Source organism: Heptranchias perlo, chromosome 3, assembly GCF_035084215.1.
Source record: "Heptranchias perlo isolate sHepPer1 chromosome 3, sHepPer1.hap1, whole genome shotgun sequence".
In the NCBI taxonomy this organism is placed as follows: domain Eukaryota; kingdom Metazoa; phylum Chordata; class Chondrichthyes; order Hexanchiformes; family Hexanchidae; genus Heptranchias; species Heptranchias perlo.
Window position 1 is genome coordinate 49,162,690 of NC_090327.1, and position 18,439 is coordinate 49,181,128.

Below are 18,439 nucleotides of genomic sequence, written 5' to 3' on the forward strand. Positions count from 1 at the left end.
TGCCGCACCGCCACATTTGGTCACATGCCTGATATTTCCCTCTGTTCTCTTGCAGGACCGTCTGCGATCGACGTTTTGGTTGAGGGCGATTCCTCAGAGGACATGCCCGTCTCTGAGGGTGCATCGTCACACATGAGCCTTGCATCCACCAGCGCAGATACACACACCTCGGTGGGTCCCCCCCCTCAGTTAGTTGGGATTGCACATGGTGAGTCACCGCGCACACGTGAGCATGAGCAGACCCTGGTGGCAGGATCAGCTGCAGAGGGTCCGCGTCGGTGGGAGCACTCTTCTCCAGGCTTTGCTCAGCCGGACCCAGATGCTGAACCCAGGGGGCCACCTGTCAAAAGGAGAGTCGTCGAGGGGCACCAGAACATTGCTGAGGTACTGGGAGAGGTGCCACGCGCACTCTCCACAATCGCACGGAGGATGGAGGAGTCCAACTCCTGCATGAGGGGAATGGTGGCACAGGTGCAGGAGGGTATCGCCGAGATAGTGTCGCAGGGACGTGAAGGCATCTCTGAGATAGTGTCACGGGTAGGTGTGGGAACGTCTGCAGTGGAGGACAGGCTAGCCTCCCTCGAGCGTCACGCACAGCTCACCAATGAGTCCATCCAGGCCCTCACAACGGCTGTTCGGATTCAGGGTGAGCAACATTCTGCCGCCATCAACAGGTTGACAGATACATTGGAGGTGGCCTAGAAAGGTCTCACCCACGTCATCCAAACTGCCGTCCAGCAGGGTGGAAGGGGTGATGTGGGCCTTGGCCATGAGAGGGAAGATGGTGAACGGGGAAATGGAAGTGTGGACGCTACTCAAGGCGCCCCCACGTCTCACCCGTTGCCCCCCTCTCAACCAGTGCCTGCAATAGTCCATCCTCTCCAGGTGGCCGAGTCTGCCCCTGCACAGGTGCAGGAGGAGCAGTCTGTGGAGGTGCCCTCATGGGTACCGAAACCCAGGGGGCGTCGGCCCAAAGCATCTACCAGGTCAGGGCACGAACAGTAGCAACCTGCCACCACCTCTGCTGGAGCCACAGGGGTAGCACCACGTAGGGGTACCCGGAAACGAAAGCCTAAAGTTCCGTGAGCACACAGGGATTGCACCAGGGTGTTTGTCTATTTGTTATCTTTTTATTTCCACTCTTTGAATGTCACCACAAAATAAACTCACTTTTTCTCACCAATGCTGCCACCTCTTGTCCATAATTCTGCGGCTTGTGCAATATGTCCCTTCCGTGCGCCTCATCATGACGACGACCACCCCGTCCCACCCATTGGGCATAATACAGTGGGTGCAGGTGTACAGGCAGCACTCTTCTGTGGAGGGAGCCTGTATGGACCCTCGTCTGTGCACGTTATGACATGTGAACGCCTCACACATTGTGATGTTAGGAGAACCGTTGGCATATGAGTGCCTCCCTGGCCTGACGAGCACGCAGGTGAGCCGGTGTTCGGCGCATGGGTCGTTCCTCCTCCTCTCCCTCTTCCTCCTCCTCTTCCTCCTCCTCCTCCTCCTCCTCCTCATTGTCGTCCTCAATGTAGGTGGAGGGTGTGCATGGGGCCTCCTCCAGCGGCACCCCTCTCTGTAGTGCCATGTTATGCAGGGCACAGCAGACAACTATAATTCGTCCCACTCTGAATGGTGTGTATTGCAGCGCTCCCCCGGAACGATCAAGGCACCTGAAGCGCATCTTGAGCAGCCCTATAGCCTGCTCAATTGTAGACCTGGTAGCAATGTGGCTGTCATTATACCGACGCTGCAGCTCGGTAATGGGGTTCCTCAGAGGTGTCATAAGCCACGTGTGCAGGGGATATCCCTTGTCGCCGAGGAGCCAGCCGTTGCCGGCGTTGGGTGCGTGGAAGAGGGGCGGGGTGGTGGACTCCCTGAGGACGAAGGCATCGTGGCAGCTGCCAGGGTATCTGGCGCACACGTGTAGGAATCTCTGGTGGTGGTCACAAATGAGCTGGGCGTTCATGGAGTGATACCCTTTCCTGTTGATGAACAGCCCTGGCTCATGTGGAGGTGCCCGTATTGCTATGTGGGTGCAATCGATTACACCCTGCACCCGTGGGAAGCCAGCCACAGCATGGAATCCAACCGCCCTCTCCGTCTGGCTGCGCTCATCCATGGCGAAGTTGATGTAGGTCGAGGCCCTGCGGAACAACCCATCGGTGACCTGCCTTATGCACTTGTGTGCAGACGACTGACAGACCCTGGTGATGTCCCCTGTGGCATCCTGGAAGGATCCGGAGGCGAAGAAGTTGAGGGCAGTGGTGACTTTGACGGCGACGGGTAAGAAGATGCTGCTTGGTCCATCCGGGAGCAGCTCGTCATTGAGGAGGCTGCAGATGTCGGCGACTACCTGGCGAGTGACTCTGAGCCTACGTATGCACTGCTGCTCAGAGAGGTCCATGAAGCTGAGCCTCGGTCTGTAGACCCTGTGCGGAGGGTAGTGCCTCCTGCGACGCATCTCTCTCTGCGGATGCCCTCCATCCTGCTGTGCAGGTGGATGTGCCACAGCACCGTGTTGTGGGGATGCACGTCTCTGAGGTGGACGGCGTGGACTGCGAGGCTGGTCATGCTGTTCGTCCTCCGAGGATGTCAATGCAGCACCCATCTGGCAGGTGTAGGTTTGCGGGGTTGTGCACACTAGAAAAGTGTGTCCTCGCACAGGGGTTGCACTTCCACGCCGGTGAATCTTCTTGCTTGGAGGAGGGTGGTGGAGGGCAGGCGTTGCCCAATGTTACGGAGTGTCCTCCTGCGTTGGTGAAGGCTCTCCCCCCCCCCACCTGTGGAATGCACCTTGGCAGCTGCCACAGGCTGCTGGCTGCAACACGTCCGTTGAGAGTGTGAGTGTTCCCCAGTATGGGAAACAGTCTCATTTCACTGTAAAATCCCACACCTGTTAAATAAACAGCTCAATCAGGTCATTTAATGACCTGAAATACCTAGATAAATACACTCAAGTGGAACCCCGCTGGCTTTAATTGCCTGCGGGATTCCCACCAGCGGGGGCTACGCACGCACCCCCGCACGTCAGCGCGGAACCCGGAAGTGGGCGGGATCGAGGCGCGATCCGGTCCCGCTCCTCGAAATCCGGATTTTAGAGGCCCCCCCCCCCGCCGAGAACGCACCCGGGACCGGGTGCTAAAATCGGGCCCTATGTCCTCTGACTTTGCTCAGTGATTCTGAGGCCCTCACCACAAATTCCTTACACTTGCCAAGGATTTCATGTCCTTCTCTTACCACTATCTCAGGCAGTAGCATAGAGTTTGCAACTTTGGCCACCTATTCAACCTCCAGCTGAGCTTCCATCACAATGACCGCTTACTTCCTCCCTAAAATCACCCACTTTCACTCCTACCTCAGCCCATCTAATGCTGTAACCCTCATCCATGCCTTTGTCACCTCCAGACTCGACAATTCCAATACTCTCCTAGCCACCTTCCCATTCTCCACCCTCCGTAAACTTCAGCTCATCCAAAACTCTACTGTCAGTAACCTATCCTGAACCAAGTCCCACTCACCCATCACTCCTGTCCTGCTCCCCCAGAAAATCTGTGTATTTTAGGTGTTGGTTGAAGGATAAACATTGGCCAAGGTACCAGGGAGAACTCCCCTGTTTTTCTTTGAATAATGCCTTGGGATCTTTTACATCCACATGAGAGAGCATGGAGCCTTCGTTTAACATCTCATGTGAGAGATGGCGCTTCCAACAATACTGCACTAGAGTATCAGCCGAGATTTTGTACTCAAGTCCCTGGAGTGGGACTTGAACCCATAACCTTATGGCTCAGAGGCGAGAATGCTACCACTGAGCCACAGCTGACACCTTGTTAACCAAACAAGATCACTGTATACATTAGTAAACAGTATTATACATGTTGTTTACTGGTTTACCTTGATCTGTCAATTATACTTTAAGACATGCAAATTGCATTGCAGAATTAAGTGCATACAATAAATTAAATAATACATGTACTATACATAACAGAAATATTATACTTATTTGATCATTAGGAAATTGCAAAGTCTACAAAGTTAATGATATTTTACACATATAACACTCCTGATCCCAATATGTCTGAACTTCCTCAATATTTCTTCTCTTGCATCACAGTGAAGTAGGATTTCTGGGTAATTTCAGCCATGTCACTAAATGGCAACTACTTAAATTGCATGTAGTTATTTGATGGTTGCCAGTAAATCAGGAGCTCTGACCTACAAACCTGATTTCCAGATTACATTAGGAAAAGATCCAGTGTAATCAATAAAATAATACAGATACAAACAGGCATGGAAGTTTTGGAATAAAGAAATTAGTGTAAATGTCTCTCACTGGTATTAAACCCATTTCTCAAAGTAAATAGCAATCATTAATTGGTCTCTGTTTAAATTTGGAGATTCTGTAATGGAGTTTTCTGTTGCAGACAGCAGAGACAGTCATTGACAATAACAGACATGACATTTACAAATATGCTATACTTATAATAATAGGTCAAAGTAAAAAGAATGCCTGTGGCCACAATAAAAGGTTTGGGGAGCTCAGACAATAGAAACAATAGGTGAAAACAACATTTGCATTTATGGTAAGAGACAATTCATGCAGCATTTACAGTAAATGACCTTCAAAGTTGTGTACAGGTCAGTTATTTTGTACAGTCATTAATTTATTATGTATAGTTAATACATATTAGATAAAATATTCTGGATATGAGAGACAAACTACATTAGGAACAACAAATATGAGATAAATTTTCATCAGTCTTCCCAGCGAGCACACTTTGGGAATTTGGGTGTGTGGAAAATAATGGAAAGGGAGAGAAGGTACTTAAATTCCCAATGTACTTTCCAGGAATGCTGAAGATGAATATTTAGCCATGTGTTTGGTGTGGTGTTTCTCCTGATTCTCCTCCTTCTGCACCCCCCCCCACCACCACCCCTCCACCTGACCCCTCGCCTGAAGTCTCTGGGCTGATTTTTTTTCTGCTATCCCACCTCAGCATCCTGGGATCACCTGGTGAAAGGTGACAGTAATGGCCCTGATGTTTGCAAATGGAGGAAGAGGTCCTAGTCGAGGCCTCCTCTCTCATCATTTCCACACCCTTAAAGTATTTTTTCTTCTCCTCTTTGGGGCTCTCCAACCCCCTTAAATTCTCAGTTGCCTCTTCTGGTGTTGCACTGGGATTTCTCTCCTTCGCAGCGGTGGGATCTCTCTTCATGGCAGAGATTCCACCAGGAGCCCACTCTGAATGGCCAAACACCCCCGACCCAGGAAGATTGGGTGACGTCGCTGCGGGTTCGTAATTCCACCCACAAGCAGGTAAATCCAGCCCTCTGTCTAGTGTGGAGTATGATTTCACAGGTACCAGTTACATTCTAATACCATGTCCAGTGGATATCTCATCCAATCGGCCAATCTTGTGTGCGAGGCTAAATAGTGAGTCATAGCAGGCTATTCATCCATTGGGCATTAGAGTCAAGCCTGGTCTTGTTCTCACCTTTTACTTTCCAGTAGGGAGCACTGGACTGTGATTGGAACTGGAAGCCCTGACTGATTTTTTCCTCCCTAATCCATGGACACTGAGGATGGCACCAGTCAACTCTGCATAGATCAAAAAATGAACTAAACACCTTCTGCTTTGTATGATCAAGCTGTTGGTTTTACCAAAACAGCCATCAGAGGAGCTGTGCATTTCCATCTGATCAAGATTTTACTCTACAAACACTCAACAGTTGCCATGGTTCCTCATAGAAACCTGTTGTTATTTCAGCCGGTTAGCCTTGAAAAAACAATAAGCTTTGTGTATATCGTTATACTGTATAATAACGCCAGTACAATAAATTGCCAAAGAATTAATTGAGAAAAAAAAAAATCAATGCTGTGGGGGAAGGGCGCATCCACATTTACATTATAGGAATTAGTGATTAGAGAGCTATATTGTGACTGATCGTAAGACCTAGGCACGATTTTAACTCCAGGCCAGTTTTCGGTGGGTAGGTTTTGGTATCAGTTCAAAGCTCACCCGCTGCAGCCAAGAACAGGTCCAGGGTATTTTAACTACCGAGCCTCATTATAAGGCAGGTTTCCCACTCGATTCGCTGACCAGCCAGAGTGCAATTTCCAGTGGGTCAATCAGCAGCCTATTTAAAGCTCAAAAGTGCGGTTGCATTCCCTTTTGCAAGATTTCGATATTGGAGCGACGCAGCAAGAAACTGAGTCAACATAAGTCGCAGGCATGGCCCCAGGTTCCCTGAGGCCTCCCTGGATGTCCAGATTGAAGAGGTCAGGATAAGTTGGGAAGCTCTCTTCCCAGCCAGTGCCAGGAAGAGCCCCAAAAGCCATCCACCAGGCATAGAGAACGATAGCTAAGGTTGTCATCTCTAGGTGCATTGAGCCCCAGGACCTGGATCCAGTGCAGGACACACTTCAATGACCTCATAAGAGTAGCGAGAGTGAGTACTGCTCTTAGTTTCTCCAGCTTTCTCAACTACACTTGGCACCAGTCCTTTCTCCCCCTTCCCCACCATTCAACAATTCCCTGCCCTCCACCACATCCTTCACCATCCAGCACAAGATTACACTATACCAGTTCTCATTCCCATTAGAAACACACACTCCTTCCTTTCTTCCTTCACAGTAGCCTTCAGCATTATTCACGCTTGCTCGCTTTTACATAATCACCAATTTCTCTCATGATTCCTTCCTCACTTCACACTCTACACACCTCCTTTCAATTAAACATCTCCCCATTCTGATTGCCTCTTGCTTTGCATCACTCTCAGCATCTGCACAACAAGCAGAAGCCCCACACATCTGCACTCTCCTTTGTACAAGATATTCATAGCTCTCCCCCTCTCTCTCTGCAGGGCAAGTCTATGCACAACAACGTGGAGAGGAATGAGAACAGGGGAGGACCACACAACCTCATGGTGCTGTTGGAGCTGGAGAAACAAATGCTCAAGATCAGTGACCCTGCAAAACTTGTCAGGATAGGACATTTTGAGGCTGGGGGCTCGTGAATAGGGTCTCTAACTATTACTTACACCCCTTTATGAATCTTTGAGAAACACGCCTGGCTCTCATTGTACTTGTGTTGCTTAGGCAGAGAGGTATCGTCAGCCAGTTGTAGAGGAAGTATCCCTTGTCCTCTAGAAGTCATCTTCTGACATTCTGGATGGATGGAAAAGTGGGGTGATGGATGAGTGTCGCATAATGAAGGCTTCGTGGCAGCTGCCAACAGAACTTGCAGTCACCTTCGGCAGTGATCACATTCATCAGTTGAACGTTGATGGAATAGAAACCCTTCCTTTTCATATAACTGTGGGATCCTCTTCTGGTGTCCTGATAGCTACACGAGTGCCGTCTGCTATGCAATGGACACAAGGGAAGCTGACCACCGCTGTAAATCCTAGAGCTCTCTCATTCTTGATGTTGGCATCCATTGCAAAGGCAATGTATTGGTTTGCTCTGGCAAGGAGGGCATTGTTTGATGCAGCTGTTCACCGCAGACTGGGTGATGTCTCCTAGAGCAGCCTGGAAGGAGCCTGTGGCGAAAAAGTTAAGGGTGGTGGTGGTGACTTTGAGAGCCATTGGCAAAGCATGCCCTGATCCAGCAGGCCCTGCTGACACAGGCTGTATAGGTCAGCAACAGCCTGCCTGGTGAAGTACAACCTCCTCTTGCAGTACTCCTCAAAAATATCCAAGGAAGTAACTCTCAGCCTATAGACCCTGTGGGCAGGGTACGGCCTTCTACGAGTATCCTCTCCCCTCCCCCCTCACCTTTTGTTTTCTAACAGGCCCAGCTGCTGCTTGTCCTGATTCTTCAGGCGGCTGCTGTTCCTCTTCCTCCAACTGTTCATCCATGCAAAGAAATGACGCAAAAACAGCATCCATGATAAGCATTGGTATTTAATGAGGGGGGGTAAGGACAAAAAAAATCATAAAGAAGCAAACCTGAAGCTCAGAACTGCTTTGTAAATGCACTTCACTCAATGGTACATAGATCCTCATGGCGTAAATGCCTGTAGGTGTGTGGCCCTTTAAATTCAGCTTTCAGTTATGTCAGTCAGTTTGTGAAGCCACTGGGCAGGACTTCTGACCCGCCCAGTTAAAAAGGTCCAAATGACATAATCAGACCCCTATTTGAATTTATCCATGAGGCACCCACCACTTTCTGGCGAATGCATTTGCGACCTCAGTCAGCTGCACAGTAAAAATGGTGGTCAGCAAGTTTCCGGTGGGAACGTAGCAGTAAATCGATTTTCCCAATTTTAACTGCTCATCCACTCCACTCCTGCCAGTGCAGGTTGGGTTAAAATTGGGGTTCTAGTGTAATGCACGGTTTTCATGCAAAAGTACTTCTAAAAATATCTTGTTTTTATGTAAGTGTCTGGTATAAACAAAAAATTACAGTTGTCAGTGGGACAGCTCTCATTCCTCTCTTAAATCATAGCCATAGCAATCCACTTGTCCATGAATTATGAAGTCTTGCTCACTCATGTGACAAAAGTGAAGTCCCACTGTCAATCATTCTTCTCTTGTACACAATAGGTACACAAATGGATACATCTCAGTTCAATGGAATTTCAAAACAAATTGGTTAATGATAGTTTAGATACAAATGTGAAAGGATGTGAACTTTGGATTCTAGATAAAGACTAATTTACAGTTCATACACTCTAATAACTGTCTACTTCAGGATAACAAATAGCACTGATCCAAGAAACCCGTCAGCCCTGGAGCATTGACAGCATGTATCCTTCATCCAAAATTTACACGCTGGTCAAGCCTTTACATTTTTTCCCTTTGGAAAAATCTATTCGGTTAGCAGTTCTTCTTGCATCAAATTTCTGGTACAAAAGCTGTCGAATCAATCTATTCGCTCCAAGTCCAATTCTATGTTGAATAATTCAACATTTTACCAAATCCTGTCCATAGTACAGCTAAGAAAAGCTTGACTCAAGATAAAAATACTGATAAGTGATTGCACACACCCCAAGTAACAGGGAGGCCAAGATGAACAGGTTAAAGAAGTTTTTCACTTACCCGGAGATTGTTTCTAAAGTTCTCTTCGTTCCTAATCCATAGATCTTCACCATGGGGTTAGTCAGGCACCTACAAGATACAGGAGGCTGTGACATCACAAAGAATAAGGGTCCCAATCAGATCTATAAAGGCAGCCATCCCTCATCTTCCTAAGTGGTAACAAGGAAAGATTAGAATCACATTTGAAAATTTCAACATGAATTTATTGAGGAGAAATATGATCCAGCTTGAAGATAACTTAGCAAAGCTGGACAGATTCTAAACATGGGAGAAAATATTTAATTGAATCAACATTCTGAGTCAAGTCTGTGTATCAGGAGGAAGCAATAATCCAAAAGTGCAGGTCAGAATTATCCAGATTAGCCTAAGAGAAAGATGAAAGCCAGAGAGCTAGAAACAGAAGATAAGATAAAATAACTAGGTTGTTGATGTACAACTATAGTGCTCATTCCCTCCTGACACCCTCATGCATTATCCAAGGTATATAGAAATAACAGTAGATTTTCATGGAAAGAAAAGGCAAACCAGCCAAGAAGAGTGGAATGCTTATTTTATTTTTTCATTTTTCTCCCAGATGAATGAAAATGTTCTTTTTAAATTCTTTCTCCTTCAAGTCATCCCTTTATCACGGGGAAGCAGATAGCAATGCCCTAAAGGACTGAAGGTGTTAAAAACATCCAGATAACTAGAACAACTATCAGTAATGCTGCCAGCTAAACTCAAATTCAGCAGAGGCCAAATGTAATTTATAATGCTGTGTAAAAGTGTAGACAGAAAACCTTTTTGCCACACGACAGATATCTACTTACAAAGCCTCCAACTACTCTACAATGGAAAACATAATGCCTCTAGCAATCAAATGATCTTCAGTTCAGTCAGGCATATGATGTCCATTTTCATCATACCTAAATGTCAATGTCTCCTGAATGGCCTAAATATAAGTGATCTTTCAACATCCACTGAAGTTTACAACCCAAACCTTTCAGATTAGGATATGTTACAAACTCATTAACATGACATGGCAAGGTTACTTCAGATAAGAAATCCAATGTGGGCCACAAAAGTACAATAACCCTGAAAATTAAAATAACAGTGAATTCACACTAATAATCTTTAGCTCCATAACACACACAGCTAATACCATAGATACAGGAGATACAATATGAGGTTGAACCTTTCGGCCGGGGGGGGGGGGGGGGAACGGAATCCAATGATTCAAAGAAATACAAGACCGCAACACAAATGGAGTTGTAAAATGTCTTTATCAAAGTTAGCTCAAGAATGAGAATGCGTGAAAAATGAGGATACGGTAATGATTCCCAACAGCATGACCTCATGCCTCTCCTTAAATACCCTAATAAATGAGGATGAAGCCTGATTCTTGTTCCTGGATGACCAGACAGCAGCCACCAATCCACTGACACCAGGTCAAATAGAAGATTTTAATAACAATGAATGGAGCCAATAGAAAAACACATAAATATGACGTGATCATTTAGAACATGCATGTTCACAACTGGATCTTGAGATGGATGATGGTCAGAATTTTGTATAATCATAGGAACTAAAATTGCCTATGTATTTAGGATGATACCAGAACTATCAGGAAGGATTGAGCAGGCTGGGGCTCTTTTCTCTAAAAAAAAGACTGAGGGGTGATCTGATAGAGGTTTTTAAGATTAAGAAACTGTTTGATAGGGTAGACGAGAAGATGATTCCACTTGCGGAGAGCAGAACTAAGGGCCATAAATATAAGATAGTCACTAACAAATCCAATAGGGAATTCAGGAAAAACTTCTTTACCCAGAGACTGATTAGAATGTGGAAGCCAGATAAACACATGAGGGAGAAAGGAATAGAAGGATATGTTGATGGGGTTAGATGAAGAAGGGTAGGAGGAGGCCTGTGTGGAACATAAACACCGGCATGGTCCTGTTGGGCCGAATGGTCTGTTTCTGTGCTGTACGTATGTATGTATGTAATATAGTATAGAAGGTATCTGGAATAAAATGGACATCAACCTCTGAAGAGAGTAAGGTCATTGCCCTGATCAGATGATCATGCTGCTACAAGGTCATTTATCATGTCTTTTCTAATTACAGGAAAACTTAGCACATATCTATCTCGATGTGAATGGCTGATAACTAAACTGTAACTCTTCACCTATTCCATAGTCCATTAGGCTGAGATTACAAAGATACAGAACCCCTAAACAAATTTAATTTTGGCATTCTGTGATGTTTTGGAAAAAAGCATGGGTTACTTTCTCTTGGAATAAATTGGCTTTTAGATTCTAAAATGAAGAAAAATGTTGCAATATGTTTTGTCTCCCTCTTTAAATCTTGTAGAACAGTAGGAACACATGGATGTAAATGAATTGTCAGAGAATTGGCAGTCCAGTGTCAAAAATATTTAATGATAACGAGAAAGACTAGTATTCTTACAGCATTTGGAAAGGTATTTATTAGCTCAATCTAACTAATGACAAAAACGTTTCATAGAACAGAAATATAACTAACTGTTTACTTTGGCTGCAGAGTGGATGGTAATACATAAGGAAATGGAGGTCGTGCAAAAAGGTAATTTCCACTTTCTCAGCATTGAAGAACATCATAAGGAACATGAAGCCACATTGATGTTTGAGGTAATCACAAATCTATCCTGCTGTTTCCTAGGCAGCTTGTATATCCTGAATTTGTCAGTTCCAGTGAAAATAGCCCCCGCATCTCAAACTTCTCCTCATAACTATAGTTTCCAATCCTTGGTGTCAGCCTGATGAATCTACACTGTACGCTTTTTCTGGCTATAATGTCCTTTCTATAATATGTGCCTAAAATTGTGGACTAACCAACATTTTGTATAAATTCATCATTACTTCCATAGTCCTATTTATTATACCCAAAATGCTATTGGCCTTTTTTTAAAGGCTTTACCTACCTGTTACTAGCATTTTCAGGGAATATGCATTTGAATCCCTAAGACTTTCTATTAATCCACACCCTTAAATGTTTTTCCATTGAGTGTATATTCTTATTCCTTGGCTTTCCACTCAAAATGTATTACCTCACACTTCTCCACATTAAATTGCATCTGCCACCTGTCCACCTATTCTGCCAATATATCTATGCCCTCTTGAAGTCTTATACAGCCCACCTTGCTGTTCGCAAGACCACCCTACTTTTGTGTCATCAGCAAATGTCAAGATTGTTCTCCCAAAGCCCAAGTCATCTATTCATCTATATATACCAAAAACAGAAGTCGACCAAACACTGACTCCCCGGGTGTACCACTTCTAACACTTTTCCTGTACGAGTAACACCCATTAACCTTGCTTAGTTTCCTGTCCGTTAACCAACTTTCTGTGCTACTACATTTCCTCTTATACCATACACCTGAATTTTTCTAACAAGCCTCTTGAGAGACACTCAAACACCCTCTAACAAATCCCTATACAATACGCCTACTGCGTTCCCTTTATCTATCCAATTGGTAACTTCATCAAAAAAACTACTGAATTTGACAATCATGATTTGCCATGAACAAATTGCACTGGCCATTCTCGATTAATCTGTGATTTTCTAGATCCTTATTAATTTTATATCGAATTACCCAGGAACTATCATCTGAGCCTGTTTAAAGCAACATCTCCCTTCATGAGGAGGTGAATAGATCCATTCTGGGAGGGCAGAGACACTCTGCACTCCATAGAAACATTGGGGTATAAATTTGTCTCTGGTGGTAGCACAATACGGACAATAGTGAATTGCCAGCCCGTTTTCCACTCTACCTGATTGTTTTCCATTGACTTCATACGCCATTGAGCCCAAAATTCTGATGGGATCACTCTGATAACACAAGTACGGCAGAGTGGAACTCATATCCCCCCAAATAGTAAGGATCTCAACAGAATTCATGCCAGCTTTTAGTAGCAAGGTGGCCGGGGAACTCTCTCAAACACGCCTGATTGATTGGGGTGGTGGGGGTGGGGTGGGGGGTGTTGGCGGAAGATTCTCTGCAACTGAAACGGCAGGTACACCCAATTTTCATCCTGGGTCTGGAATTTCAGGTACATTACTTCAAACAAACGATAAGCTCTTTCAGCCTCTCTATTACTGTAACACATATATAATCCAATTAAAAATGTACATCTCCAGCAGGAACATTCGAGAGAAACGTGACTGAACTAGCTCATCCTTACAATTAGCCAACACATATTAGTTTCTTCTTTAGCTTGTCATTTGCTAATTAAGATCATGTTCATGCTCTTGCTCTTTCTAGTCAGAACAAATAATTAAAGACACACTTTGCTTAATAATTTAAAATACCTAAATCATATGCACCCCCCCCACCTTGCTATAACCTTCTGTTTTCTAATGAGAATAGTCTTGGGCTAAATGAAGTCTGTTCGTACCACAACAATCTAAAACAACATCCATCAATATACATCCTGGTTCACGCACCTCCGTCCTCTAATTTTTTTGTGTGTGATTTTTTTTACTCAAGTTGAGGGATGTTAGTGCCCTGTGAAGGGAACACTTTTACATTTCAGGGACCCTGTGTCAAAATCAAACATTCCCAGTTAGTTGCAGAGCCAAACTCTCCCAACAGAAAATCACTCAATCGCACTAATATGATATTTAGGGAAGTTTAGTGCTGGGGATGCAAGGAACTGCATTGAAACTACTTTGCAACTAGTTGGCAAGGGAAATTTCCATCTAGATTTGACAGCAGGTCCTACAGGTAATGTCTAACTTGCTGCACCACCTCGTCATTTTCCGTTCTTTTAGAATTTACTGTACTTATGCTCCAATGTAACACAGCAAAATAAATTAAACATTGCAGGATGCATACTCTGAGTATCTGATGATGCAAACACTTCATTCTATCTGCATTATTTATTGCTACTTCGTGCTGTGGTACTGTTTCAAGGAACCTCCAATTATACATTCCTTTTCTTGTGCTACTTTCAAGGCATTAGTTTTTATTTTCATATGTTCATATCTTTTCAGACTGATGGACATTATTTTGCATTTGTCAACACTGAGTATTACTGGACAATTATTGATACATTTGATGATTTTCTTCAGATTCCTTTGAATAGGATCTACTTTCACTATACATATTGCATTCTAACGCAATTTTGCAGCCAAATATACTTACAATCCCTTCAAGGTCATTTATGATGATTATGGATTACTAACTGGTAAGGATTGTGGAATTTTATTCAGTACACATTTTCATAATCACTGTGGGGCAGAAATCTCTCGCAAAATAATGGAGAGCTCAACAGCACTCACCGTTGTTAGTGGTGAAATGGAGGAGCAAGTTCCGGCGTTCACACATGCACAGTGAAACGTGGAAGTCCGGAACTTGCTCCTAGTGGTTTGCCAGCGATATAACAGCTTCAAATTAAAGGGATATCACATGCTGCAATCAGAGAAATCATTGAAAAAGTGCAAACTTGCTTATCTGCCCAGCTGGAAAGTAACTAATTACACTACCAAACAAGTATGCTTAAAAATACAGGTCTAAACTAAGTTTTAACAACGCAGTAAGTATTAATGACCGCCAAACATCTAAAAATTAACTTTTAAAAATGTGGAGTCTCATTACTCCTTATTTTAATAGTTTTTGGTCATTAAAATTTTTTTAAATTAAAAACTTAATTTTTTTTAACTTTTCCCTTCTGCCTCTTTTATTTAATTCAATTATTTCTTACCCTTTTTTTAGCTATCCATAACTGTTTTTACATTGATTTAAAATGTTGTACCTTTCACTTCCTGGTTTAACGCTTCATGCCTGCAGAGACAGTGAACGCAGCGTGTCAAAAATGCAGCAATCTAATTGGTCAAGGGGAGAGATCGCTCCTCTCGCTTCTCCCAGGGTCCTAGCTTTGCCTGAACTGATGCTGGGCTCTTCTCCTCTTCCTATTAGAGGAAGTAGCCAAAGAAAAGACCATGGTAAGTTTGTAGGTTAGTATAAAGGGGACTAGAAGGGGTAGATGCTGAGGGGATGTTTCCCCTTGTGGGAGAGACTAGAACTAGTGGCCATAGTTTAAAAATAAGGGGTCTTCCATTTAAGAGGGAGATGAGGAGAAATATTTTCTCTCAGAGGGTCGTGAGTCTGTGGAACTCCCTTCCCCAAAGAGTGGTGGAGGCAGGGTCATTGAATATTTTTAAGGCTGAGTCAGATAGATTCCTGATTAACAAAGGAGTCAAAGGTTATAGTAGGTAGATGAGAAAGCAGGGTTGAGGTCACAATCAGTTCAGCCATGATCTTATCAAATGGCAGAGCAGGCTTGAGGGGTCGAATGCTCTTAATTTGTATGTTCGTATTCGTATGTTCGTAAATCTATGGAGCGGCAAGGAATGTTTCCACCCCTGTATGATTTTGTTAAGTAGCCAAACTTCAATACATTGTTATTTTGTGTTTGCACTCCCACAATAAATCCGGTGGGAGTATAGTGGAATGGCCAGAAATTAGGCCAGGACCCGGAAACATTGGCTCATGGCATTCTCTGCTGGTTTCCATCCCAAAAATGATGCCTCCTGTCCAAGAGGATGTGACCTGGGGTGGGAGAAAGCAATTCTTAGGTCAGGAATTCCTTTTTTTTTTATTCGTTCATGGGATGTGGGCGTCGCTGGCGAGGCCGGCATTTATTGCCCATCCCTAATTGCCCTTGAGAAGGTGGTGGTGAGCCACCTTCTTGAACCGCTGCAGTCCATCTTCCCCGGCCTGGCATAAAAGTGACAGGCTGGTATTCTGAATGAGAGCAGGCATACCCGGCTGCCACCTAAGGGAAGTGAAGCCCATCTGGGGGTTCATGGCTGGATTGTGGCTTAGACTGCAAAAGAACGTTAGAATTTGAGCACAACTCGTTAGGGCCAATGGAAACACGTAAGTCTTCTTTCCGATGTAGCCCTGGTTCACCACCCGCACCGTATTTTGCATCCTCTCCCTTTGCCATGCACCTGAGATGCTCACCTAGTGACATGGAAACACATCCGGTTTATTTAAGTGAGGTGGCCTCCCCACACTCTGCAAAACTTTGCAGGATCAACACTGGTGGTCACCAGTGGGAGGTACATCCTGGCACTTAAGCCGGGACGCACGGCTGACAGATTTCTGGGGTCGTATTTCTAATAAGTCTTTGTACTGTACTGCCTTGATAACTTTTGAAAAACAATATATATGGCTCTCCTCCACTAAAGTTCAAGTAACCCAATAAATCTGTGATGCACAACCTCACTTTCCTAAATCTATATTATTATTATCATATCCAACCCGAACAGTTTCGAGGGAAAAACCGACTTGACCTCGTCCTCACCAATCTACCTGTTGCAAATGCATCTGTCCATGACAGTATTGGTAGGAGTGACCATCGGAAGTCCTTGAGGAGACGAAGTCCCGTCTTCACACTGAGGACACCATCTAACGTGTTGTGTGGCACTACCACCATGCTAAATGGGTTAGATTCAGAACAGATCTAGCAGCTCAAAACTGGGCGCTGTGGGCCATCAGCAGCAGCAGAATAGTATTCCAGCACAATCTGTAACCTCATGGCCCAGCATATTCCTCACTCTACCATTACCAACAAGCCAGGGGATTAACCCTGGTTCAATGAGGAGTGTAGAAGAGCATGCCCGGAGCAGCACCAGGCGTATCTAAAAATGAGAAGCCAACCTGGTGAAGCTACAACTCAGGACGACATGCATGCTGAACAGTGGAAGCAACATGCTATAGACAGCGCTAAGCGATTCCACAACCAACGGAACAGATCAAAGCTCTGCAGTCCTGCCACATCCAGTCGTGAATGGTGGTGGACAATTAAACAACTAACAGGAGGAGGAGGCTCTGTGAACATCCCCAACTTTTTTTTTTATTCGTTCATGGGATGTGGGCGTCGCTGGTGAGGCCAGCATTTATTGCCCATCCCTAATTGCCCTTGAGAAGGTGGTGGTGAGCCGCCTTCTTGAACTGCTGCAGTCCGTGTGGTGAAGGTTCTCCCACAGTGCTGTTAGGAAGGGAGTTCCAGGATTTTGACCCAGCGACGATGAAGGAACGGCGATATATTTCCAAGTCGGGATGGTGTGTGTCGTGGAGGGGAACATGCAGGTGGTGTTGTTCCCAAGTACCTGCTGCTCTTGTCTTTCTAGGTGGTAGAGGTCACGCGTTTGGGAGGTGCTGTCGAAGAAGCCTTGGCGAGTTGCTGCAGTGCATCCTGTGGACGGTACACACTGAAGCCACTGTGCGCCGGTGGTGAAGGGAGTGAATGTTTAGGGTGTTGGATGGTGTCTTGAGTGTTGTTGGAGCTGCACTCATCCAGGCAAGTGGAGAATATTCCATCACACTCCTGACTTGTGCCTTGTAGATGGTAGAAAGGCTTTGGGGAATCAGGAGGTGAGTCACTCATCACAGAATACCCAGCCTCTGTAGCCACAGTATTTATATGGCTGGTCCAGTTAAGTTTCTGGTCAATGGTGACCCCCAGGATATTGATGGTGGGGGATTCGGCAATGGTAATGCCGTTGAATGTCAAGAGGAGGTGGTTAGATTCTCTCTTGTTGGAGATGGTCATTGCCTGGCACTTTTCTGGCACGAATGTTACTTGCCACTTATGAGCCCAAGCCTGGATGTTGTCCAGGTCTTGCTGAATGCGGGCTCGGACTACTTCATTATCTGAGGGGTTGTGAATGGAACTGAACACTGTGCAATCATCAGCGACCATCCGCATTTCTGACCTTATGATGGAGGGAAGGTCATTGATGAAGCAGCTGAAGATGGTTGGGCCTAGGACACTGCCTTGAGGAACTCCTGCAGCAATGTCCTGGGGCTGAGATGATTGGCCTCCAACAACCACTACCATCTTCCTTTGTGTTAGGTATGACTCCAGCCACTGGAGAGTTTTCCCCCTGATTCCCATTGACTTCAATTTTACTAGGGCTCCTTGGTGCCACACTTGGTCAAATGCTGCCTTGATGTCAAGGGCAGTCACTCTCACCTCACCTCTGGAATTCAGCTCTTTTGTCCATGATTGGACCAAGGCTGTAATGAGGTCTGGAGCCGAGTGGTCCTGGCGGAACCCAAACTGTGCATCGGTGAGCAGGTTATTGGTGAGTAAACGTCGTTTGATAGCACTGTTGACGACACCTTCCATCACTTTGCTGATGATTGGGAGTAGACTGATGGGGCGGTAATTGGCTCAAAGATGGCAGAGTCCAGCACGGGAGTGCAAAAGACAAGGCTGAAGCGTTTGCAACCATCTTCAGCCAGAAGTGCCGAGTAGATGATCCATCTCGACCTCCTCCCGATATCCCCACCATCACAGAAGCCAGACTTCAGTCAATTCGATTCACTCCATGTGATATCAAGAAACAGCTGAGTGCACAC

General features: G+C 45.2%; 1 protein-coding gene across 7 annotated transcripts in view; it reads right to left on the minus strand.

Moving 5' to 3' along the window:
* LOC137313599 (RNA-binding Raly-like protein) overlaps positions 1 to 18,439 on the minus strand; it is a 669,041-nt gene that overhangs the window by 457,185 nt on the left and 193,417 nt on the right. For all 7 annotated transcript variants that reach the window (XM_067979539.1, XM_067979538.1, XM_067979543.1 and 4 more), the window contains one exon: positions 9,050 to 9,118. The gene's annotated coding sequence lies outside the window, so the exon portion shown is untranslated. The remainder of the gene's footprint in view (positions 1 to 9,049; positions 9,119 to 18,439) is intronic.